The 27,666-nt window shown below is 33.1% G+C and overlaps 9 non-coding genes and 1 pseudogene across 9 annotated transcripts; all 10 read left to right on the forward strand.

The window, feature by feature from the left end:
• Positions 1-11,023: 11,023 nt before the first annotated feature.
• Positions 11,024-11,105, forward strand: TRNAS-GCU. The gene has a single exon. It is a non-coding gene; the product is annotated as a tRNA-Ser (tRNA).
• A 134-nt stretch (positions 11,106-11,239) lies between these two features.
• On the forward strand, positions 11,240-11,321 carry TRNAS-GCU. The gene has a single exon. It is a non-coding gene; the product is annotated as a tRNA-Ser (tRNA).
• Positions 11,322-11,455: 134 nt separating this feature from the next.
• Positions 11,456-11,537, forward strand: TRNAS-GCU. The gene has a single exon. It is a non-coding gene; the product is annotated as a tRNA-Ser (tRNA).
• A 134-nt stretch (positions 11,538-11,671) lies between these two features.
• Positions 11,672-11,753, forward strand: TRNAS-GCU. The gene has a single exon. It is a non-coding gene; the product is annotated as a tRNA-Ser (tRNA).
• A 134-nt stretch (positions 11,754-11,887) lies between these two features.
• Positions 11,888-11,969, forward strand: TRNAS-GCU. The gene has a single exon. It is a non-coding gene; the product is annotated as a tRNA-Ser (tRNA).
• Positions 11,970-12,103: 134 nt separating this feature from the next.
• On the forward strand, positions 12,104-12,185 carry TRNAS-GCU. The gene has a single exon. It is a non-coding gene; the product is annotated as a tRNA-Ser (tRNA).
• A 134-nt stretch (positions 12,186-12,319) lies between these two features.
• Positions 12,320-12,401, forward strand: TRNAS-GCU. Its single transcript has one exon. It is a non-coding gene; the product is annotated as a tRNA-Ser (tRNA).
• Positions 12,402-12,535: 134 nt separating this feature from the next.
• TRNAS-GCU lies at positions 12,536-12,617 on the forward strand. Its single transcript has one exon. It is a non-coding gene; the product is annotated as a tRNA-Ser (tRNA).
• A 200-nt stretch (positions 12,618-12,817) lies between these two features.
• TRNAS-GCU lies at positions 12,818-12,899 on the forward strand. The gene has a single exon. It is a non-coding gene; the product is annotated as a tRNA-Ser (tRNA).
• Positions 12,900-20,595: 7,696 nt separating this feature from the next.
• On the forward strand, positions 20,596-24,519 carry LOC111445177 (annotated as a pseudogene).
• The last annotated feature ends 3,147 nt before the right edge of the window (positions 24,520-27,666 follow it).

Here is a 27,666-nt window from a genome sequence, read left to right on the forward strand (position 1 = left end):
AAAAAAAAAAAAAAAAAAAAAAAAAAAAAAAAAAAAAAAAAAAAAAAAAAAAAAACTTGAGGTGAGAGAGTTTTTGGAACAAAGTGATCTCACGAGTATTTATAGGGAAGAAAATACTAGCTTCCCATCAAATTAAGAACTATTAACAATTCTTTCTAATTAAAGCCAAAGGCATTCTTTCTAATTAAAGCAAAAGGCTTGTCCACAACCACAAAACTTTATTCATAATTTAGCAACTACGGTCAATTCTACTCTAGTTGCTCCATATAAGTTAGTAACTTGTTCAACTAGCTAAACAAGCTCAAATTTATTAGAACCACCCCGTTAGGTTTAATATATATATAAATAAATAAATAAAGAAGAAAAAAAAAACACCTCTCCTCTAGTCTCTCCGCCCCTTCCCTACGATCTCATAAAGATATCAATAATTAGGCCAACAAAAACAGACAGAAAATATTTTCCGAAAGAAAAAAAAAGCATTTAATGGAGAGATGGTTAGTGAAGAAAATCATTTAATAGAGAGATGTTAGGCAAAAGATAATGGAAGAGAAATCTCATTTGAAAAAGAAAAAAAGCATTTAATGAAGAGATGGTTAGTGAAGAAAAGCATTTAATAGAGAGATGTTAGGCAAAGATAATGGAAGAGAAATATTAATTAGACTAAAAAAAAAGTTAATTAAATACTCTAAAGTAAATTTAAATGTATATTTAAATGTATAGATAGATAAGAAAGAGAGAAGATTTGAAAAACGGTTTCAAATGAAAAAAAAAACACAGATAATAGAGAGGAAAGATTTGGAACCGATTAGGAAGAAAAAAAAATAAAGGATTTGGAAAGAGAATTAATTAGAAAATTTGGAAAGAAGAATTTATTTGTGATATTATGAATTTAAATGTTAACAAAATTAGAAAGAAAAAAAATAGAATAAGAGAAAGGAAAGATTTCGAAAGAGAATTAATTAGAAGACGTAATACAAATAAAAGAGTAGAGAGAGGTCATAATACTCTCAACAAAATCAAAAGAAAAGAAATAAAAAAGAAAGAAAAAAGGAAATAAAGAAAAGAGGAATAAGAAAAGATGGGAGAGGCCAAACTACGTTAACAAAATAAAAAAAAGAAAAAAAAAAGAAATCAAAAGGAAAGAAAGAAAAGAGGACTACGGAGAAAAAAAATAAAGAGAGCAGGAAAAAACTAAAAAATGAAATATAGGGAAGGCCAAAATACAAATCAAAAGAAAAAAATGAAGAGAAAAATAAAAGGGAAGAGTTGGAGTAAGAATGGATTGGAAGGAACAAAATTGACCAATAATATCTCCCAACAAAAATTCAGAGACAAAGCAATATCAGACGTGAAGAAAGTAGTCCCAAAATAAAAGGTAGAAAATGAAATCTTAATATAAATAGAATAGAATAATATGTATATATATTTAGATATATATTATAACATTCTAAGTCTTTATCCATGCAAAGTCTTTAATACTCGCATGAAGTTTAGCACATGAACCATTGCAAGAGTTAGAGAATTGAACGTAAAATTGATGTCATGGATTCATATAGGTTGGCTTGGATACAAAGGGTAAAATCAAACTTTCACTAAGGATAAATTGGTGACACCTGTATAAGTTAAAGATTGTTTGAATTATGATGATGTATGAATATGACGTGTTGTGATGTATGTTAAATGTACGTTATTTATGTTTCGATGCATGACGTACATGTTATATGTGATGTACTTAATGGCTTCTATGATGAGTATGATGCATGACGATGTTATTAACGTGATGATGTTTTCCATGTTGAGCATGCCTTATAATGTTGTATGCCATATTGCATCATGTCGTAGATCAACATAGGACACAACTCTAAGAGTAAGAAAATGATATTAATGTAAATATCCATGAGCACGTGGTACACAGTGTAACAAAGAGATGAGATTAGAAGGTTGTGTCAGAAGAGACGTATAATTGAATTTAGAGGGACCTCATGCATATTGTATGTTCATAAGCATAGGGCTACTTCCCCTAGAGATGATGAGTGCGGACGCGCACCGTATGATGAGCGTGAATGCGTACAAGTGCGAATGCACACAGATGAGGGTGTTGATGAGGCGCATGACACTATGGGGTTCCGCTGAACTTCGGACGTCGCTACAGATTAGCTTGACCAGATGGTCCAGGAGGTGTGCAAGCGCCCTAGGGATTCACACTTGCACGTGTGAGTCGTGTATAGGAAAGTACTACACATCCAATCTGTCCGAGACTGGAGGCCACCCTTATGATGTTTAGAGATAGGTTCCTAAATCATGATTGCATGGCCCCCTATAGTTGAGTCACTTACTGAGGTCGTGGGGCACATCATTTTTTAGGTAAAGGCAAGGCGCACTTGTACGGAGGATGACGACATCGCGAGTAGAGACTATGACACGTGCATAGGGTAGACTCATATTTAAATTCCTAGTCTTAAGTTAGAATAGGTTGTTTTGCATTCCCTTGTTTTAAATTATTTTGTATTTATTTTTTATTTTCTCTCAATTTTAGTATTTCGTATTTAAACACGTAAGACTATGGCGTTTTTCAGAAAAGAAGTTATTCTAAACATTGTTCGAAGTTTAAGTTATAAATGATGTTCATGTAAGAGTTATATTTCCACATTAGAGATGAGCATGAGACGCTGGTAGCAACTCTGAATATGTGAAAATTTAGGGTTGTTACAAAGGTGATTCGTCCGGAGAGGTTTGATCTTGAGTGCCTCGAGGCATTTGGACTTAGAATGAGGGTTGGGTCTCTTCTACTTTAGCATGAGCAGCCTTTCTAGGGGACCTCTTTGATTTTGACTTAGGTGCCATTGGGTTGGCAAGGAATGAGGGAGAAATGAGAGTTGAGAAGTAGAAATCTAAGAAATTTTGAGAGTTTTGGAGTGTCTTGTTTCACCCCTAATCCTCTCTTTTTCTAGAATATTTTCTATTTCACAATTGGACATTTGTCCCCGTCTATTTGTCTGCAGATGATATGGTACGACGACTTTATGTTTAACATTGTACCTTTTCAGCAAAGTGTACACGACTTTATGTTTAACATCTTGAATCAGGAGGTTTTAACTTTTCAATTATTTCAATCTTTGCTTTATCTACCTCTATCCCTCATCTGGAAAGCTTGTGCCCTAAAACATACCTTTTTATCCACCTCTATCCCTCGTCTTGAAAGCTTGTGCCCTAAAACATACCTTTGAACATCAAATGTTTCTCTATGCACTTCTGAAACATTATTCCTAAATAAATTAAAATGATTCTCCATAAATTGAGAAGTCATCCATAAATACTTCTACAATTTTCTGTATCATGCCGGTAAAGATCGCCCATCTTAGGAAGTTGTTCAAGCTTTACACATCCAAATGGCATCATTCTAAAAGCTCAAACGATTCCCTATAATTCGGAAAGTCACACATGAATATTTCTATATTTTGGTCAAGATCGCCATTACACATTTTTTGAAAGGTTGCTAAAGCGTTACCCATCCTGAATGGCATCCTTCTAAAAACAAAAATTCTATATAGGTATGTGAACCTTGTTTTTTTTCTGATGCACAGACATATAGTGATTTGATTATATCCTGAATATCCATTCAAAAATTAATAATGTGCATGTGCATTCCGTGCTAGTCGATCCAACATTTAATCCATGAAAGGTAAATGAAAAGTAGCATTTTCATTTTTTTTCTTGCATCTTTGTCAATGTTGTTCTTATGAGTCATCTATCGGATTCTCTTCTTTAGAGTAAGTTGTCTACTCCTCTACTTGATAATACTTTCTATCATGTTTGCTAAGGCAAAACATTCCTCCTTATCTTTTGGATATTTCATGCAAGCATTCATGTTAAATATTCATAATGTAATTGTACCCCCTTAAGTTCATAAGTTCATCTACTAAGGTTTTGACCATTTTCTAAAAATGATAGGTTCATCTTTGTTTGCTTCGTAATCCATGGGGAAGAAATCAGAGGGAAAAATAAATTTCCCTAATAGAATTAGTATATCTTCAATTTTAGGGTTTAGGGTTTATACTCTTTTTGTGCTAACCAAGGACTTATCTTATTTCTTGGATAATGAGTGAGGCAATGGAGTCAAACTAGTAGCTATTTTGAATGTGCCCCTAGATCACTCACCATGAAAGTTTGAGAAGGTCACATGATCAGTGCAAAACATGGACGTGACAATCTACAAGAATCGTGGCTAGGGATCCCCTAAAATAGTGTAAGGCATCTCATCTAGGTGAGGGAAAACATGAGGCTTGAACCTGACATCCTGTGAAGAAAAATATGATGCAAGACATGCCTCAGGAAGCACCGCATGGTGGGAGGTCATGGGTCACCTTAGACATGATTCTATTACCTAACATTTTTTAATGTCATGATAACTTTAGGGCATGAAATGTAATGTTCCTATCTTGTAGGGGTGTACATGGTCCGATTTGGGTCGGGTTGGGAGATTTTTTTGACCCAACCCAAAAGTTCGGGTTGGTTGGATTGGTGACCAACCCAACCCGAAACTTTTCACAACCCAACCCAACCCTCTATTTTCGAGTTGGGTTGTCAAATTTTTTTTTTTTAAATTTTTATTCATCTACCCTATATAATTATTGGGATACAAATCTTAGATAAAATATATTAAAAATTGACAAACAAACACAAATCTATAATTATTGACAAAAAAAAAAAAACAAATTCAATAAAAAGAACGAGTGAAAATTGTAACATATTAACATAGTTTAACATTATTATCATAAAACTAAAAACGGTTAAATACCGACATTTTTTTAGAATTGGTTAGAGTAACAAAAATACAAAGATAAATTATGAAATTAAATAAAGAATAAAAACCATGAGTGGAAGGTATTGTATAAACAAAAATAAAAAATGTATAAAAATATTTTAATTGAAATATGCTTATTTATTTGTTGTCTTCCATCCTAAACTATTATTTTTAAAAAATAATAAAATAATATAAATAGAATAATAAAAACAGAACTACTAAAAAATAATTTTAAATAATAAAATAATAAAATAATATAAAATAATAAAAACAAAAACAAAAATAATAAAATAATATAAATAGAATAATAAACCCATTAATACAACACAATTCTTAATACACGGTATATATTTTATTTGACTCGGGTGAACCCAAAGGTTTTGCCCATGAACCCAAAATTGAACCGATTTAGTTGAAGTTCAGAAAAATGAACCTAACCCTATCCGAAATACTAATCCAACCCAACCCAACCTTTATAGTTCGGGTTGGGTTGGTCTGAGTTGTCGGGTTGCCAGGTTGAATGTACACTCCTACTATCTTGCTCATATCCTTATGCTAGATTTTGCTAAAATTTGTTGGACATATAGGGCCAGTATGAAAGACCTTCTACATTGCAATACTTAAAATTTTGCAAGTTAAGGTTGGTGGAAAAGTAGAGTTTTTACTCTCATAGTTATTATTTTTTTTTAATTTTTAATAAAATTAAAATGGTTTCTAATGCTTGGACGAAGAGTTCATTCTCTTCCCTTGCCTAAATCTTTATAAGGATCATATTTGTTTAGGTAATTAGGCAAAACCATGGATTCTTACTGTGGGCCTTCAGGGGTAGTTAGTAGTTTCTCTTTTAAGTCTTCGGCTTATAGCCCAACCATGTTCTAATGTACTTGGAAACTTGCATACGTCACAAGGGTGCGTGTTTTCTAGGGCCTTGAAAACATCTTAGGATCCTTGGAGGGGTATTTTGGTAATTTAGTTCTCCATTTCTTATTTTAAGCTCTTAACATATTTCGAACTCCTTGAACTCTTGAATGGCTTTTCATATTCTTATATATAGGTCTTATCATTTTAGGATCCTTGGAGGGGTACTTTGGTAATTTAGTTCTCCATTTCTTATTTTAAGCTCTTAACATATTTCAAACTCCTTGAACTCTTGAATGGCTTTTCATATTCTTATATATAGGTCTTATTTAAAACCTAAGGTCATTTGGAAGCCATTTGTAACTTGAAATAGTTTACAGTTGTCTTAAGAGTATTTTGGTCATTTTATCTATAATTCTTGATTTAACCCCTATACACGCTCCCATGACCTTGATGACTTTTTTAACCTCTTATATAATTGAAATATAACATATATAAAATATATAAAATCTTAGATCTTTTGGAGTCCATTTGGCCAAATACTTAGGCATGTAGAGCATTTAGGTTGTTTTGTACTTATTCTTGGTTCTCCCCTAAACAAACTCCAATAAATTTTCAATCTTCCATTATATCTTGAAAATAGATTATATTATAAAATCTTAGATCATTCTAAGTTCATTTGATCCATAAACTAATGCTTAAGCATATAGGGATCTTTTTACCCTTATTCTTGGTTTAGCTCCTAAACAAACTCCAATGACTATCAACTTTTTTTTTTAATATTCTTAAAATTTTACTTTAGTCCTATTAAAATATCATATTATTTAGGCCATGAACATATGGTACGTTACCCTAGGAGCATTTTAGTCATTTAGGATCTTAAACTTGGTTCGAGCTCCAAACATGATCCAATGATTCTAAAACTTAATATGGTCCTTAGAAATAATGGAATAAGGCATCTCTTACAGTTGCATGACATTTGGAGGTCATTTGGATCAACTAAAGGTAAGTTCCCTTAGGGGCATTATGATCATTTTACACCGTTACTTGTTTAGCTACTTAACCTTGTCTAATGACCACAAAGTTTCATATATAATCTTAACATTCTATAATATACTTAGCATTAAAATTTTATGGGTAGCAGAGTTTATTTTGTGGGTTATATTAATGTTATTTGAATCCTGAGTAAATTGCTCGGTTTGGGGTCTTAACTTATGGTTCTTAGTGTCTTTCATGTTCCCTTAGTTCATTATTGCCTTAATATTCATACTCAAATCAAAATGATTTCGATAAGTATTTCTTACGAAAAGTCAAAGATGGTTACTTTCCTCGATGTTGAGGTTTGGGTCTTCAATTCTCAAGCTTCCGGTAACCAACTTGCTCCCCATTTTTTTATATTAGATCCATCTTTGAGTCCGGTTTTAGGAACAATAAAGAAATTTATGAGAATCGGTCAGGAAAAGATCCAAATTGATGACTACCTTTGACTTTGGGGCTTCATCTTTTTCCTTGAGTTGCTGGAATATAACGATTTTTCTCATTATATTACCTCTAATTTTGCCCTTGTAAATATCTATATGGACTTAGAATGGACTCAATTTCTTCACCATATGTTTTAGATGAGCTTTCAAAGAAGTAGAGACAAATTTCATATCGTTTCGTGGTTTGTAGCTCGAATTGTAACCTTCAAAGTTTGTCGAAAAATATATTCTTTGTCGAAATAAAGCCAGAAAACTTTTTTTTGATTGGGAAGTTTAAACCTTATCAAGTCCTATTCCTTCACCAAACTTGCTGAAAATCTCATATGAATGAACGAGTGGGTAGGAGGGAAAATGATTAACCATAACTCTCAAATTTATAAAAATCAATAAATACTAATAATCTAAAAACTTCAAACTCAAGTTTTAGGAATTCTCGCCCCATATTCTTGTCTTAAAATATGGGCTATAATTTTATATTTACAGATGCATCGTCATTGATTATGTCAGAATCGTGCTGAATTTTCTCTTTTTATTTTAAACTTTTCTAGAATACTCAACAGAAATATCTACCACGACCATGATGCTGCAGACATTTTTTTTTAAATTTAAATCATTGGATCTAAAGAACATTGAGTCTTTTAACATATTCAAATTTCAACTCAATCCAACGATTAGATATGAACATACGAACCATTTTATATAGCTAGATGGTTCTGAAACCAAATCTGCTTGCACATTTTTTTTCAATTTCAGTTTCACGAGAAACTTCGAGGGCATTTTTGTAATTTTCTACTTTTATTATTTTATTTATTTTTATTTTTTCAAAAATCTAAAAAAAATTCTAAAAATATTAGTCATTTTTCCTTCTTAACCATCTTGAAATTCTTCTCGATAAGTAATTAAAAATGAGGAAATTTCTTTAAAAACTAGAAATATGATATTTTTACTCTTTATGCTTACTTTTTATTTCCGATCCTTTTCTAAAGGTCTTAAACCCTTGTAATTATTTGTTATGGTATTGAAATTACTTGTTTAGAGCTCTTGCCCTTGCTTGAATCTCTTAATTTCTTTTCTTGAATCCTTTAGACTTCACGGACTTACTTTCTTAAGCCTTATTCCAATCCCATACGCCAGGAACATTGCATAGTAATATGCATAAGTCATTCAAAGTATGATGAAGTCATAACATATTCCTTGAACATTCTAAAAAGATTCATGATCTTTGGCTAGAGAGTCATTAGGTAAAATGATCATGAATCCGTTGGGATTTATGCTCTAAAGCCTCCTAATTAATTATTTAATTTTTAATAATAATTTTTATTATTTTATTACAATTTAATAGTATTCATGGTATGAACATCAAGGTTATTAATGTAATTTTAAATAATATGTGGTTGACATAAGGAGGATAGTATATGGATAGGGTTGAGTGTCTTATCAGTCGTCAAAGAAGCCATTTAAAGCTTGCTACAGGTGTGGAAAACCTGGCCATTTTAAACGAGACTGCCAGGTGAAAGTGGTGTGTCATCGTTGCAGAAAGCCAGGCCATATTAAGCCAAAATGCCGAGTCAAAATGCAGGAATCAGGAGCAAATGCTGACAAGTAAGAAAAAATTCTTCAGATCTAATTTGGGAATACTGCTTAACCACCGAGGTTCTTGACCAGCCGACAAACGTTGTACATCAAGATCATGTTTCTATAGAAGATGCCCATTATGCCGCCCCTAGTGACCCTTTTGTTTATTTCACGGCCTTGGACTTGGGATTCGATGAAAATGATGATTTCGAGCTAACCTTTGGCGATCTTGACGGTCTTTTCCTTCCCTATGAGGCTGACGATTTCCTCATCTCCGAAGATTTGGATCAAACTACCAATTCGTTGGATCAAACTCCCATGACTACCAAACTTCTTGAATATCCTTAAAATTACACCTTATTCCAATTCCTGGAGATGGGGAAATCGTAGTTTGATCCAAATCTTCGGAGATGAGAAAATTTTCATCCTCATAGGGAAGGAAAAGACCGTCAAGATCACCAAAGGTTAGCTCAAAATCATCATTTTCGTCGAATCTCAAATCCAAGGTCGTGAAATAAACAGAAGGGTCACTAGGGGCGGCATAATTAGCATCTTCTTTAGAAACATCATCTTGATGTACAACGTTTGTTGGCTGGTCAAGAACCTCAGTGGTTAAGCAGTATTCTCAAATTAGATCTGAAGAATTTTTTCTTACGTGTACAGCATTTGCTTCTGATTCCTGCATTTTGACTCGGCAATTTGGCTTAATATGGCCTGACTTTTCGCAACGATGACACACCACTTTCACCTAACAATCTCGTATAAAATGGCCAGGTTTTCCACACTTGTTTCAAGCTTTAAATGGCTTCTTTGATGACTGCTCACTTCTGAATTGATTCACATTACTTGATGAAGGCTTTGAATGAAAATTTTCTCCTTTGATCTTTGACATACAACACATCTTCTAACTTTGGGGAAAACTCGTTGCCGCTGATCATTTGCTTAACCAAGGCTTCGTGATTTGAAAGAAGATTCTCCAGTTTAATTACTGTAGGCTGATTTGCCCACCCTTGTATTGAGGAAACAAAAGGTATAAATTCTTTTCGTAATCCACTAATAAGATAACGCCGTAATCGAACATCACTCACTAGCTCCTCAGCATCTAATTCTGAAATTTCAGTACATATATTTTTCACTTTCAAGAAATATTCTTCAATAGAAAAATTACCTTGAGTTACCACAGCCAGTTCATTCTCTAGAAATTGCAATTGAGCGGTATTTTTCTTAGTGAACAACTTTTGAAGGGTTTCCCACACTTGCTTGGTTGACTTTAAATCACGAACATGATCAATATACTCCTTGCTAATCAAAGTTCGCAAGGTAAATAAAGCTTTTACACATTTGATCTTCCATTGTTGGCGTAATTTTGTATTTTGTGGAGTATCTATTGGAATTTCTGTGTCATCACCTCCAATTAAATCCAACAAATCTTGCCTGTGTAGATAAGCTTCCATGCATAACTTCCCATAACTATAGTTATTGCCAACAAGCTTTTCCATAGCTACGCCCATAGAAGCACCTCCACCATTGATCTCATTGAGTAATAATATCAAACGGTCACAATATCTCACGCTCAAAGGTGGGAATAAATATGAAATTATTATTACTCAAAGAAAATAACACAGGGACAACTGAAATAATAAACGGTTTACTGTGCTTTGTTTTACTAAGGGGAGGGCTCCTATTTAAACAAAAATAAATCTCCTACAAAAACTGAAATAAACTATTCCTCTTCAACGAGGATGAGTGGCTTTTAACAAGTTGACTAATTCCACCTAACAATAGGTTGCATTAATTTGGACAATTATTTGTGTTTGAGTGTTGCACTTATTTTGACAATTACTTGTGTTTTAGTCATACCAACTAATCTTTGTTCTTTTATTGTTTTTGAAAATGGATTAGAGGAAGTCTGTCTTTCAAATTTTTGTATGGCTTCGACCTCAAATACAAATAACTGTGTCTCTTTGGCCGAATGTTAAGGTGTGTGTCAAATAAAATTTTAATGTTGAATTAATAAGTTATTTGTATTTTTTTTATTATTTTTAAAATCTATTAGAAAAAGTTAACTTTCAAATTTTTGTATACCTTAGACCTCTACTACAAAGGACATGTGTTGCTTTAGTCGAGTGGTTAAGGCGTGTGCCTGCTAAGTACATGAGGTTTCCCCACAAGAGTTTGAATCTCTTGGGCGACGTGAAATAATAAAATTTTAATGTCGAGTTAATTAGATATTTGTATTTTTTTTAAAAATCTATTAAACTTTCAAATTTTTGTATAGCTTAGACCTCTACTACAAAAAACATGTGTTGCTTTGGCCGAGTGGTTAAGGCGTGTGCCTGCTAAGTACATGGGGTTTCCTCGCAAGAGTTTGAATCTCTCAGGCGACGTGAAATAATAAAATTTTAATGCCGAGTTAATTAGATATTTGTATTTTTTTTCTTTTATTTTTTTAAAAATCTATTAGAAAAAGTTTAACTTTCAAATTTTTGTATAGCTTAGACCTCTACTACAAAAGACATGTGTCGCTTTGGCCGAGTGGTTAAGGCGTGTGCCTGCTAAGTACATGGGGTTTCCCCGCGAGAGTTCAAATCTCTCAGGCGACGTGAAATAATAAAATTTTAATGCCGAGTTAATTAGATATTTGTATTTTTTTTCTTTTATTTTTTTAAAAATCTATTAGAAAAAGTTTAACTTTCAAATTTTTGTATAGCTTAGACCTCTACTACAAAAGACATGTGTCGCTTTGGCCGAGTGGTTAAGGCGTGTGCCTGCTAAGTACATGGGGTTTCCCCGCGAGAGTTCAAATCTCTCAGGCGACGTGAAATAATAAAATTTTAATGCCGAGTTAATTAGATATTTGTATTTTTTTTCTTTTATTTTTTTAAAAATCTATTAGAAAAGGTTTAACTTTCAAATTTTTGTATAGCTTAGACCTCTACTACAAAAGACATGTGTCGCTTTGGCCGAGTGGTTAAAGCGTGTGCCTGCTAAGTACATGGGGTTTCCCCGCGAGAGTTCAAATCTCTCAGGCGACGTGAAATAATAAAATTTTAATGCCGAGTTAATTAGATATTTGTATTTTTTTTCTTTTATTTTTTTAAAAATCTATTAGAAAAGGTTTAACTTTCAAATTTTTGTATAGCTTAGACCTCTACTACAAAAGACATGTGTCGCTTTGGCCGAGTGGTTAAGGCGTGTGCCTGCTAAGTACATGGGGTTTCCCCGCGAGAGTTCAAATCTCTCAGGCGACGTGAAATAATAAAATTTTAATGCCGAGTTAATTAGATATTTGTATTTTTTTTCTTTTATTTTTTTAAAAATCTATTAGAAAAGGTTTAACTTTCAAATTTTTGTATAGCTTAGACCTCTACTACAAAAGACATGTGTCGCTTTGGCCGAGTGGTTAAGGCGTGTGCCTGCTAAGTACATGGGGTTTCCCCGCGAGAGTTCAAATCTCTCAGGCGACGTGAAATAATAAAATTTTAATGCCGAGTTAATTAGATATTTGTATTTTTTTTCTTTTATTTTTTTAAAAATCTATTAGAAAAAGTTTAACTTTCAAATTTTTGTATAGCTTAGACCTCTACTACAAAAGACATGTGTTGCTTTGGCCGAGTGGTTAAGGCGTGTGCCTGCTAAGTACATGGGGTTTCCCCGCGAGAGTTCAAATCTCTCAGGCGACGTGAAATAATAAAATTTTAATGCCGAGTTAATTAGATATTTGTATTTTTTTTCTTTTATTTTTTTAAAAATCTATTAGAAAAAGTTTAACTTTCAAATTTTTGTATAGCTTAGACCTCTACTACAAAAGACATGTGTCGCTTTGGCCGAGTGGTTAAGGCGTGTGCCTGCTAAGTACATGGGGTTTCCCCGCGAGAGTTCAAATCTCTCAGGCGACGTGAAATAATAAAAGCTAAATAAATACATGGGGTTTTCCTGCGAGAGTGTGAATCTCTTAGGCGACGTGAAATAATAAAATTTTAATGCCGAGTTAATTAGATATTTGTATTTTTTTTCTTTTATTTTTTTAAAAATATATTAGAAAAAGTTTAACTTTCAAATTTTTGTATAGCTTAGACCTCTACTACAAAAGACATGTGTTGCTTTGGCCGAGTGGTTAAGGCATGTGCCTGCTAAGTACATGGGGTTTCCCCACGAGAGTTCAAATCTCTTAGGAGACGTGAAATAAAATTTTAATGCCGAGTTAACCTCTACTACAAAGGACATGTGTCGCTTTGGCCGAGTGGTTAAGGCGTGTGCTTGTTAAGAGTACATGGGATTTGTAAAATTTTAGAAGACCGAAATTCCTTTATGGTTCAATTCTGATCGGTAATAGATACCGGGGCTTTGCAAAGACCTCTACTACAAAAGACATAGGTTTCTTTGGCAGAGTTGTTAAGGCATTTGCTTGTTAAGTACCTGGGTTCCTTGTGGGAGTTCAAATCTCTATTTTTGATTCATACCGAGAGATTCGTGTAGGGCCTCGTAGTTAATGGCTTTTTGGACCTCTCTTGGCATATCCTATTGTCTTCGACCATAATGTGAAATGCATTAAATATTTAAATTTTTTCTAAAATTTCTTACCCTTTTTGGTCCTTCTATCCTTTCTTTTTACTATTTTTAAATTCTTTTCCTATAAATAATTAAAAATCTAAAAAGTTTTTTAAAAATTAGAAAAATGACATTTTTGCCTGTTCTCCAAATGCCTAAGTCCTTATATTCATTGCTCAAGGGTGGGTAAACCTAAAAGCCAAAGGATGAGAGAAATGAAATCCTCAAAGGGATTAAGACAAACGTACCTATGGCAGCATGAAAACAATTGGGGGTGACACTCGAGGAAAAGATGATGTGACACTCGAATAAAGGAGGGTACATGAATGAAGTGAGACGGATCCGAATGAGAGTACTTCTAAAGATATAATGACTAAGAAACTTAAAAGTTACCATCTTTTCCAAAATGGTGCACTTTCCTTTCGTAGGTTCAACAAAGAAATCCTAAATTAAATATGCTTTCCTTGGAAATTTTTTTTATGTTGGGTGACCTAGAGAAATATTTTTAGAAAGCATGTGAATGAAGATAAAGCATCCTCAAAGAATTTGTGTCAGTTTGTGGGGATAATCTTCCCTCTCAGAGGTGAGAAACAAATATTATGACCATGTTGCACTAGAATTTGGGACCATCAAGTGCTAAATCCAGATTTCAAATTTGGGATTCAAAATTCTAATTTGAATCTTAGACATGTGTAGGTTAACACGACATCAATGAAAAATAAAATAGTTTAAATAAGTTGTACAAGGAGGTAATCTAATTCTAGTTTTATCTCTTGGTTGATCCAAATTTTGTACAAGGAGGTGTTAATTTCTCTTTGATTCAAGAGTTCTTGCTTCAACAAAAGCTTGGATCGTTGGACTGAAAATTATGGTTTCCTTATTACTGGTTTTCACAATTTTCTTTATAGTTCAAGAAATTAGACTTCAAGATGGATCTACTAAAGAAAATTTGGAGCAATCGAATACCAAAAGCTCAAGAACAAAGGACCCAAACGTCAACGTCGAGGTAAGTAGTCATCTTAGACTTTTCTTAAGAAATACTTTAGAAATCATTTGGATTTCATTAGGGAACTTAAGCTAAGTATGAATTAATGGAACCGTGAGTTAAGATTCTGAACTAAGCGATTTGCTCGATATTCAATTAACATTAAAATTATCAACTAAATAAACTCTGGTGCTCATGAAATTTTAATGCTAAGCATATGATGGCATATTAAGATTATATATGAAACTTTTTTGTCGTTAGAAAAGATTAAGTAGCTAAACCAAGTAATGGTGTAAAATAATCGTAATGCCCCTAAGGTAACCTACTTCGATTCATGTTCCGAATGATCTCCAAATGTCATAAAATTGTTTCAGACGCCTTATTTCATTATTTATAAGGATCATATTAAGTTTTTGAATCATTAGATTATGTTTGGGGCTCAAACCAAGTTTAGGATGCTAAATGACTAGAATGCCTCTAGGGTAATGTATCATTGATTCATGACCTAAATAATATGAGATTTTTATAGAATGGAATAAGGTGTAATTTTAAGGATATTCAAGAAGTTTGGTAGTCATGGGAGTTCGTTTAGGGGTTGAACCAAGAATAAAGTGTAAAATGACTCAAATGCCCCTACTTACCTAAGTATTGGTTTATGGACCAAATGAACTCCAAATGACCTAATATTTTATATATAGTCTATTTTCAAGGATATAAGGTGTTATGCAAGATTTAAAATTAGTATTTTTTTTAGGGGTTATACCAAGAATAAGTACAAAACGACAAAAATGACCTACATGCCTAACCCTTGGTTTATGGACCAAATAAACTCCAAATGACCTCAGATTTTATATATGCCTATTTTCAATTATATAAGAGGCAGTAAAAGTTTTCAAAGTTATTGGAGCATGCAAAGGGGCTAAACCAAGAACAAGGAGAAAATGACCAAAATACCCCTAAGACAACGACAATTCCAAGGTTCAAACTCCCTCATAATAACCTAAGGATTTAAGTAAAGCCTATATATAGGGACATGAAGATCTACCCAAGAGTTCAGGGAGTTTGAAATATTTTAAGAGATAAATAAATGGCCAAAATACCTATATAAGGATTCTAATATGTTTTCGAGGCCGAATAGAACAAGTTTTATGAATCTTATAAGAGACATATGCCATGTAAGTTTCCAAGGACATTAGAACATGGTTGAGCTATAAGCCAAGATTTAAAGGAAAGGACTAAACTACTCCCAAAAGGCCCCTAGTAAAGATCCATGGTTTGTCTAATTATCTCAAGACACATGTTAGGATCTTTATAGAGACTTAAGGCAAGTTGTTATGGAGTTCACACATACATGGCCTATGAGATTTTCGACTCATGTGTTGTTATGCTATGAGAATAACCTTTTGTGCAAGAACTAAAGAAACCATGAGACTAGGAAAACACTCCAAAGACAAGTACCAAGAAAATAGCACAACACCAACCCTTAAACCACCGAGACTCAAAGAACATGAAGAGAAACTCATGTATGATATTACACAATTAGAACATATTTAGGGTATGGCCCAACACTGAAACGGTAAAAGAAGAAAAATACTCTTACCAACGTAAAATAATTCATGAAGATTCTAGTTATGACAAATATGGTCTCATGATTGACTTGAGCTCATGAAGATGACGTGTTACACAAACAAGAAATGTACACTTTAGGGCCATGAATTCTAAGCATGTCATGAAGATAGAGTGTGTTACCGGTACGCATTACCCTAGGGTTAGCCTATGAGGCTATGCAAAGATTTTCTAGCATAACGATATGAACAAGACATAAGCATTACACACTCCATGCCCTAAAGTTATCATGATTTTAAAGAATGCTAGGTAATACTCTAATTATGTTCAAGGTGACCCATGACCTCTTACCATGCGGTGCTTCCCGAGGCCCATATTTTTCTCTTCTAGGTGGGATGCCCTGCATCACGGTTCTACATATTCAACCATGCAACATCATAATCTTGACACACTCACGACAAGCCTTAAGAGAAACTTAAGCCCCATATATATTTTTCACCCGACTTTGTGGCTTTTTCAAACCTTAGGCGAGGTTTGTCTTCGCCAATCGAACATCGCTTGTGTAGAATCCAAACTTGTTCGATCACACATGTCATTTACGCGTGCATGTTCAATAGTCTGCGATACAACTGATATGCCTCTACACTAGACCAAATGATATGAACCAAGGTATCAATCATACAAGATTAGTTTTAATGAAGATGTAAAAATAATGTTGTTCAAATTATCACAAGATACTGCAATTCATGCCACATTAAAGAAGAATCAAGCTCCATTTATTCTTGAATGACTACAAATTTTTTGTGGATGATAATTTATTTCTTTAATACATTTTAATGTTTATTTACATAGTGGCTAATTATGGTCCTAATGTATATACCTAGTGAATAGTTATGGTCATTATGTATGAAAGTTACAACTCTTGGATTGCCTCATGGAACGTTAAGATTTTCATTTTGAGGCTATATAAAGTCAGGTATGTTATGTTTGTAAAATAGACTTGGAAAATATAGTAAAATGAGCATTTGTGCTTTCATTTGCAATTGTGTATAGTTTAGGTTGCATGTAGAATCATTTTGTTGGGACTTATGCCCTAAAGCCTTGTAATTAATTATTTAGTTTTTAACAATAATTTTATTATTTTATTTATAATTTAATTCTTATCCATGGTATGAAAATCCAAAGTTATTAATGTAATCTTGAACAGTATGTGGTTGACATACAAGAGGATCGTGTTCAGATAATAACTTAAAGAGTCTATAGTATATAAATAAGGTTGGGTGCCTTATCCTGGTAACACTATTGATACGGCCCACTTTGTAATCGTTACAAATGATTTGATCCAAATCGTGCATATGGAGACATGTAAGTGGGGGTATCCTATACAATGAGTTTGTATAAGACTGGACAAAGAAATATTTAATCTATCTTTATAAATCCATTAATTGAGAAGATTAATATTTCACATGATGATCATATGTGACTCAATCTTAATCCTGAGTGAGTTATGAACTCTGGCCTGTGAGAGCTTGTCCTTTAATTTACATGGGTGAGAATGACTGTGCTAGCGGATTGAATATGCCTACTATTTTGGGAACTTGACCAAATAGAGAGTTGAGAATATAGCATCATGAGATGGAATTCACTCCTTTCATACAAGGAAAGTACTGATTTCGGGACTTGAACAATGAGGCCCCACCCTCTCATTGCCCTGAGAGGGACTTGGTTTATAATTCGATCATAAACAAATTGTTCATTAGAGAATCAGTGGTACTTAAGGTGAAAGATGTACTTATAGGGATAAAACGGACTTTTGACCCAGCTGTAATTATGAACAACTCGTGAAGTATGACTTGCTTATAATGGTTATATCAATGGACATAACTTGTCCTATAGTGCATAAGGGTGCAACTCTAGGTCTATAGTGGAGTGACCTATTAATGAATGAAAATTGATTAATTAAAGAGTTTAATTAATTAATTTTATATCATTGGAGCTTGTAATCGGTAGGTCCATAAGTCTCTTGCTAGCTCTGAGTAGTGCTAAAATGTTCAATTCATTTAAAAGAAATTTTGAAGTGTTCAAATTGATATTTAATATATTAAATATATTAAATATAAAAGAGAAAATAAATTTAATTTGAAATGTCAAATTAATATTTAATATATTAGATATATTAAATAAATAGAGAAAATATATTTAATTTGAAGAGTTCAAATTAATATTTAATATATTATATATATTAAAAAGGAAAAATATATTTATGATATTGGATACAATTAAATATTAAATCAATTAATATAGAAACATTAAATAAAAATATATTTGAAATTTGAATGAGATTCAAATTAATTAAATATATATTATGATATCTTATAATATCTAAATATGATTTATATAAAGTATTATATTCTAATATATTAAATATACAAATATATTATTTGACAAATATTCTACCATAGTCCATATAGGATCCTTCAATTGGGCCAAAACACATCAATCTCTCCCACTTTCTCTAGAGAATCAAATTACATCTCCAAAGAATTCTTGAAACTATTATTCTCCCATGGATTTTTTTTCCAGAGACTCCCACAAGCCTTGACATTGTGTCCGAGTCATAGCAAGGAAGATCTCGTGGAATGTTAAAGAGCTTTTGCATGGTTGGAAAACTTCAAGGACTTGCAAGCTAGGGTTTCTACAAAGGTAGAGTTTTTCCTCTTCTATTTATTGCTTTTGTTTTAATTCATAATAAAATCAAAACGGTTCTCAATGCTTCAGCTACATGGACGAAGAGTTCATTCCCTTCACACTCAAACTTCACATGATTAATCTTGCTTGTGAAGTGATTCAAATCTTAAAGAAGTATTACTGCATTGAGATGTTTGATTAACAAGCTAATTGGGATTTTACTTTCCCTTGGAGTGATTATTTATCATTAGGACTAATTGTTTTAACATTTTATGTGTAATTCTACTTGGAGTGATTCTTTATCATTAGGACTAATTGTTTTGACATTTTCTGTGTAATTCTACTTAGTTTAGATCGCATGTTTAGAATCATTCAAACTTATGATCGATCTTGCTTCTCAAGTGATTCTTGCCTTGAGATATTCGATCAAATCTGAATCTTACATCCATTGTAGTGATTCCTTATCATTCAGTAAGAGAGCTTTCCCGATTGATTCCTTATCTATTGGCACTAGAGCTTTCACTTGGATTGATTATTTATTATCTTTCCTTCGGTTGATTCCTTATCATTTGGTATCATAGTTTTAGGCTCAAGATATGATATATGTTTCCTCCATGTTCTTTTCAATTTGATTTTTATGTTTTTTATTTTTATTTTTTTAATCGACCCGAAATCTAAAATCCCTGTGTTCTTTTCAATTTGATTGTGATGTTTTTTTATTTTTTTAGGTGTTCTTTTCAATTGGATTTTGATGTCCCTGTGTTCTTTTCAATTTGATTGTGATGTTTTTTTATTTTTTTAGGTGTTCTTTTCAATTGGATTTTGATGTTTTTTATTTTTTTTTAGTTTTTAATCGACCAAAAATCTAAAATCCAATTCTAGGTCTATTGAAAATGTTGAGAGGTAAGAATGAGAACTTTATTTCGGTAAATGAGTGCAAACAAGAGCTTTTGGATGTTGGGTGTCATAACCTAACAATGGTTGTGTCCCAAGTAAGTCATCAAGGACGATGACTAGCTTAAGTAAAGGAGAATATCACAACCTAACTATAAAGTGAGTAGTACATTGTGACCCTCACGTTGTGACAAGAAAAGTTTTGACCCTCAAGTGGGGTCTAGACGAGTGCCTTGCTGCGGCCAAGGAGGATGGTGAATCATCTAACACACCACACAAAGTGGACATTAAAGAAAAGTTGAGACATAGACAAGATGAGGGCAATAAGTAGACGAGTGGCAAAGATACGCTTGTCAAAGGGCTAGGTAGGATCTTGGCCTTAACCTCAAAAGTTGGGGTTCGGAAAAGAATTTAGGAATGAGGTTCTGGATTTCGATCCTTCCATAGAAATATGAATGTTCGCCAAATTTGGTTGTCAATTGAACATTGGACGGATGCTCCACAGCATCGTAGGACAGTCCCAACCAGACAAGCCTTTCTTCTAACAATTTTCTTCAACTTTCTCTCTCCTCCCAGGCGTCTTCGATGGTCGTTTTCCCATTTTCGTCCCTTGTGGATATGAGTTGTATTGCTCCTCTGGTAGCTTCCTCTTCGTCCACGGTCTTGTAACGTTTTTATGCACCTACAAATGCGTGAATCACTACGTTACAACTTTCCTTAAACCCATCCTGGTAGGCGACACTCTAAATGATATAGCGGCCCCAATATACGATACTTACCACCAAAATATGGAGGTTCGTTACTTATCCTTTTTGTGGTGTGAGTGCGTTCTCCGTTGTTGTAAGAAAACGAGATCGAGGTCTCGCGTTCTGAAAAAAAACCGTTTATCTTCTCCTTATCCCTCTCTGTGTGTAACTCCTTTCTCTTTTTATGTGCACGGTAGATGGCATACTACTAAGTGGGGTGTGTTGCTGCAAGGTGGGTTCGTGGGTCAATTGGGTGGCACGAAAATTCCGGCGAGTTGCCTGAATTTTAGCGTCTTTTCCGACGACTAATTTTTATTTTTAGTCCTTACAGCTTTAATTATTCTTAATCAATGAAGGATGCCTCAACCTTTCTTTTGAAATCGTGAATTTGCAAAATTTGAGCTAAGTCTCGTGGGAAAGTTAGGTGCCATTTCTAAAAGTTGCCCTATGGTATATGATAAGTCTATGACTAGAACTCTTGATGCAAATTGGAGCAATGGAGGCATACTAAACGATGAGATTCTACGTATGTTTAAACAAGTGACCATATTGAATTCTCTTTCGAAGTTACCGGTGGGAATCACCCTGATTTGTTTTGAAATTAAAATATACATGTTACGTATAAGCACTTAGATGATGTACATTTTTAGACCAATGAGATTCATATTAGTCTCAATACGATTATACCTTACTTAGAACTCTATCTGTTTCGAGTATATGGCATTATGTATTGAAATAAAGTAGAGGCTCTTATCAAGACTTTTGTCATAAACATTGGATGGATTAGGGACAACATGAATACACCATGAGATGACATACTTGAGGGTCCCTCTCTACCGATCCATGACATGATATTATGATCCAACTTTTGTCATAAATTATTCCTTAGTATGTATGCATCCGATCGTAATTATAGAACCTCAATAACCCTAGACCATATATGGTATCATGTGCTTAAATGATTTAGTGCTTCAACACGGGCTATGTTACATAAACTAGTCTTTGAGTGGTATAGAGAGCATATGGATACATTATGAGATGAGAGAAACGAGTATGACATGTTATTATGGTCCTACTTTAGAATTGTCATCTATTCTTTGGTATGTATGCACTCAAATAGGATTAGAATCTTAGCGTCTACAGGCCATCAGTGTCACTCAAACATGGGTCGTGCCTCACCACGACATGCATGGATCAATATATCGTCGCGCCTCACCATGCGCATAGATATGTATGTATAACACAACACACACATACACATATAATAAATAAATACATACATAATACATATATGTGTGTGTATGTATATAGCACATACTTATACATTTTTATAATTTTCATCATTTTTGTTTTTAAATAAGCAAAATTTACCATATATTCATTCAATATTCTTTTATTAAAAAGGATTTGCGGTAAAATTTCAAAATCACTTAATAATAATTATTTATTGATAAAAAAAATAGCTAATTTCTATATTAAATAATACACTTCATATGATTTTATAAGTACTTTATTATAATTTTATTTTGATTTTTGAATTTTTTATGTGTTAAACTTTATTAATGGATCCATACATTATTTATTATTTATTTATTATTATTTTTTTTTTGAAAAGTAAAATTTGCAACTATGAACCTAATTTAAGAAAATTTCTTAATAAAAAAAAATTTAACAAAAATATCACAAAAATAAATAGAGATTAATATTGAGTTATCCAATATTGAACTTCATTCACACCATTAATGAAAAAATAATTGATCTAATTAAAGGTTAATCAAAGGAATATAGAAATATCATTTAAAACTAAACCAACAATTATTTTGGATTTAACATGTTTTAGACTTAACTTAATTTTTTGAATGGTAAACTTTTTCAATCTTATGAATCCTTATAAAATAATGAAGTCGCCTAATCTAATCATAAAAAATTCGGTTGATTCGAGTTGTTCGAGTAATTTACTAAAAAAAATTTAATAAAAATAAATTGTTAATATAGAAAACCTTTGTTAATTTGTTTTTAAATACGAATTTAGTTGAATTCTTTCTTGAGTAACTATTTTAACACTCTAATACACAAAATAATTTTAAAAGAACAAACAACATAAACAAGATGTCAAATTTAAAACGTTCTCACTATTTTCTTACACTGCCGTCTGTTCTGTCAATATTCTAACTGTTTTCTTACACTGCCGTCTGTTCTGTCAATATTCTATGTACATCCAACCATTTCATTTACCACACAAAATTTCACACAAAATTTCACCCTTAAAATAATAGTAGTAATAAATCCCTTTTCTATTTGTAATTCCTAAATTATCTTATAAAATCTTTTGTCTTACTAATCAAAAAATTTTAAATTCATAAAGAAAATTCATCATGCCCAAAACCTATAAAAGTCGGAGTAATTATTGTTCTCTCTTTGAATTTTATTTTTTTTCTTTTGTTTTCTTTTGATCATCTTGTGGGCTTGACTTGTTCTTCTACGTTTTATTGGATTTTTTTTTTCGGATTACTGATAATGATTACGGGTTTTTGTTCAAAACCGCAATTTGTTGAAGAGCTTTTTTTTCTTAGATCCGAAAATTCGAAAATGTAACCAATGCAAAGATGAACACATAAACCCAACAACAGTTTCCAGCATTATTTTCTTGAGCAACAAAAAGATATTGAATCATCTTCGATTTTTTTTTGGTAGCTTACCGTGGTGAGAATCTCGGCTGTAATCGTATAGGCATTGTTGAGTTTAGCCACCGTGGACGCTATGAATCCGCGCTTGAGTTTGAACTCTTTGAAATTTCAGACGATCAATTGCCGGAAACACTCGGCGTTGCTGACAGAGTTTGGTGGCGTCGGCGACAGAGTAACTTCATATACTCTCGTGTTCCGGAAAGCGATTGAACATCTCAACACACTGGCAATGGATGGTAGTGCTCAATTGGTCGTGCCATTGGGGAAATGGCTGACCGAAAGTTATAATTTGACTAGCCATTTTACACTTTTTATTGATAAAGAAGCTAAAATTCTTACATCCTAGGTTGGACCTATGACTACTTTATTTTTATAAAACTTACCGTTTTGGGAGCGGTGATTTGAATTTTAACCTTTAATTGAAAATAAATGAGTTAAATTTGTTCCTCATAATTTAATGGTGCAGAATGAATGTGAATGGCCACTTGTGGAAGTTCTCCCATCTTATGGGAGGGGAAGAGATGCTACGGGTGGACGGTACAACAGCCTCATCTTTAGAACTAATCTTACCGATGTGATTATCACCGGTTATTATTTTTCCCTTACCTTTTAACATTCTAGTTTGTTTAAATGGTTTCCAAAATTGTAATCTTATAGGGTTTTGTGCTATAAGAATTTAATAAAAAAAAAAATTAAGGTAAATGAAAACATAAGAAAAGTATCTATAGAAAATAAAGTTGGGTTGATGACATGGTTTAGGCAACAACGGTACAATCGACGGTCAGAGATCTTCTTGGTGGGAAAAGTTTAAGAAAGGGAAGCTCAAGGTAACATGACCATATGTGATCGAGATCATGTACTTTGATCAAATCCAGATCTCGGATCTCACTTTGATTAACTCACCTTCTTGGCTCGTCCATCCGATCTATAGCAGGTTTGACTATTTCACTTCAGTTCCAATATACTTATATTTTATGATTATGCTTAATAAAAAAAATACTGGAAACCGGGTAATAGTTATCATTCAAATTATTCCCCACTAAACAGAATTTTGAATTATATATATACATTATTATGATTTATTTTTAATTTAGTTTGATTTGATTGGGTGAAAAGGTAGAAATGTGATTATTCAAGAGCTCACCATCTTTGCTCCTGTTATCGTATCCAACATCGACGGAATCAATCCAGGTTCCCTTCTTCTACACCTTTAAAACTTTAGGATTCTTTTCTTCGTCAATCTCTCTCCCTAATTTCTCTATTCAATTTATTAGATTCTTGTTCCAACACACGAATTGAATACTGCTACATTGTCTCTAGTGACGATTGCATCGCCATCAAGAGTGGATGGGACCAATATGGTATCAAGTTCGGAATGCAGACTGAGGACCTTGTCATTTGTCGCCTCACTTGCATCTCACCAGATTTTGCAGGTATCGCCCTTGGCAGCAAAATGTCAGGCGGAATTCGAAACGTCAGGATCGAAAATGTCACTGCAATCAACACACAGTCTGCTGTCAGAAACTACTTATCTATAGCAGACTATACGATATTGTCGTCCATCATGCTTCCTTGGTCATTTTCATTCGAAACTACTTACTTGTTAGTCTACATTGGTAAATTTATTTCCATCTCAATTGTCATAATATTGTGTATTTTAACTATGTTCGAGATGTCTAACTGAAACATCTGACCTTCCATAGCAAGATCATTTTCATGCATATACTAGCATTTAGTAGCTTACTAAATTATAACTTCCCATTTCCCGTACCAACTTTGCTAAATCTAAACATCATCCATACTTCAATTTACCTTTACATTCCATGCAAGGTAAATCATAACATATTCTACATTCTAGTAAACATAGAATTAAGGCAACAATAATTCAGTTAACTATAATACAGTAAATGGTGTCAAAATTCAATTATGAGTTATATTTTATAATGACCATGTAGTAACAACATACCCAATCAATGATGTTTCTTTTTTTTATCTTACGCATGACATACCTAATGGTGATGGAACATCAGCGGTGGGACCATGGAACATTCACAAACTAGACATGTCTTGGTCATTCTTAGGTTCCAAAGAGGTCTACTAGTTTCCTAAAGAGGCAATGTGACTTAACACAAACTTTAAATTTAGGAATCTCTATTCTAACTCCTCAAATCTTTCTTAGTCTGGAAGTACTAGGATTTAGACTCCTGATCACCGCTCATGATCCTAAGATTTTCAGTCTACTGGATGCGTCTTGATCTAGGTCGTCATCTAACCAGCTTGACTCTAGTGCCCTAGTCTTAACTAGGTGCAGATAAACACACTTTACAAGGAGAACACACAATCGATCACTTGAAGATAACATCCATTTGTTGCTCGAAGCACAAACTATAGTATCCCAATCTATTTTCTAGCATAGTGAAAAGTATTTAAATCATCACGCAGCATAAATCCTCATCCTAGGGGCATTTTAGTAATTTTTCTTAATATAACTAGCATTCTCATCCAAATTACCCTTCTAGTATCCTAAACATGCATATTCTATGTAACGACCTGAAGTTTTCTACTTAATTTAAGGTCGCTACTGTATACGTACCATAAACATTGAATGCGGAAGACTTTATTTAAATTCCATAAAACATAATCTTTATCTTAAAACACAACCATGGACTTACGTGTTTCGAAAACATGTTTAAAATGACACAACAAAAGACTAAATAAAATGAATAAGAGTTTAAGTTAAAAACATCATATTCTAGCTATGTCTAAGAAAATAAATACCATGTGCCATGGTCTCGAATTGCGATGCCGTCGTCAGCCGTACAGGAATGTCTTGCCTTAACCTGAAAAATGTAGTAACACATGGCTTGAGTATTTAAAAAAATATGTGACCCCACTATTGGGGTTAAATGCAACAATCACATGCAATGAGATGATGGGACCTATCTTTCATTCTGTTTTTCTTACGGTGCTGTCCTAACGGGTAATTTTGGACGTGTACCATATACTCTACACACAGCCCATACGTGCGAGTATGGGCTCACCAGCTAGTTCGCACACCGCTGGATCACTTTCCTTATCCGATGGGCATACTCTAGGAGCCCCTTAGGCCGGACACCCGCTAGAACTAGTAACTGTCATGGCAGCGCTATGCAAAGCATAACGATCGTTGTCCTGCCATTAGATGTACACGTCCATACCCTCGTGATGGGATAGGGGTATCCTCCCAAATGCATGAGCACACATAATGCATAAGGTCCCAAAACTTTTCCATTTTCATTATCCTTTAATACAACCCCGCTAGCATTATGTACATATTATATCATTTTTCATATCGTTCATCATTCATATCATATCGTTTCTCATTCTTCAGTTCTCAAATCATCTCAAATCATACATAATTCTAAAGGGATTTTATTTCATGCCATTTATCGTGATTTCATGTCATTCATATCATGCTGTATACACACAATTTAAGAGACCTAACATAACGTGCTATGCTTTTAACATAACATTTCATCATATACACATCATACCATGACATATTGCATCATAATGTATCATATCATAACCAAGTCATAACGTAAACACTTCGTAGTCATATCGTTCTCTAACTTATCATAGACTTAACGTTCTTATACCTATCACAGACATATCATTACGTGAACGTACCTCAGTCATATCATCACAAGAACGTATCCCAACGCTATCGTTCTATCAATCCTAACGCTATCGTTCTATCAATCTATCACAAACCTATCCCTTTCTACCCTTAACCTAACCGTATTCTTCCATCAATATCTCTTATCCATATCACTACGGTATGTAACCTAATCTCAACGTTTCATGAACGTATTTTACTCCTATCGTTACATTTCATTTTGTGCATCTTTCTCGTATCCTATCTCAAACATATCCTTAAACACATCGTACCGTAATTATTATCATACAATTCACATATTATAACATATGCATAACATATAAGAAACATATCGATCCATAGACAATTCACACATATCAATATATATGACACGTGCAGAACCACGGGGCACGTGTCAACAATAAATATAACCATGCCGATAGTAAGGTCACTTACCTGGCTAGCTTAAGTCGTTGTCACGAATATATCCTTAATGAAAGTTCGATTTCGTCCTTTAAAATCCGAGTCAACCTATATGAGCTCATGACATTAGTTTCAGGTTTGAACTCTACAACATTATTTCTTTAATTTACATGGGTCCATTGTTAAAAGTCTTCAAATGTTATATATCTATAATTATATTTTTATTAAAAATCTTATATTTCATGGTTATTGTTGTATAAGAAAATAGATACAGCTATTTCAAGTTATTTGGGCTTTTCTACGTATTTACCTTTCCTTGTATGTTTAGTGTGTGGTTTTTAATTCCCTAATTTCTTTTTTTTTTGTAGTTTTTAATTCCCTAATCTTTTTTTTTATATATATATGTTTCCTTTTAATTCTCTTATCATGTATTCCAAATTTCTAGTGGATCCTGTTTCCAAATCTTTGGTTATTGGTCATTCTATTTTTAATCTATTCACATGGTCACGGATAAAAATTTAATCTAATATTACTAATCTCACCAGATTTACTAGAATTCGTATAAATGATTGACATTTAGAATCGTATAAATGATTGACATTTAGTTTCTAACTCAAACCTTGACCATTGTAATAATTCAAGGAAGATCTAATATAATTGGCTGTGATTTCTAAAAAAGATAGGATAAAAGAAAATGAAGATTTAATATATACCTTATTGATTAGATCTATACGGTCAATCTCAACCGGGTAAAAGCATTCTTTTTTTTTC

Source organism: Cucurbita moschata, unplaced genomic scaffold (genome assembly GCF_002738365.1).
Source record: "Cucurbita moschata cultivar Rifu unplaced genomic scaffold, Cmos_1.0 Cmo_Scf00007, whole genome shotgun sequence".
In the NCBI taxonomy this organism is placed as follows: domain Eukaryota; kingdom Viridiplantae; phylum Streptophyta; class Magnoliopsida; order Cucurbitales; family Cucurbitaceae; genus Cucurbita; species Cucurbita moschata.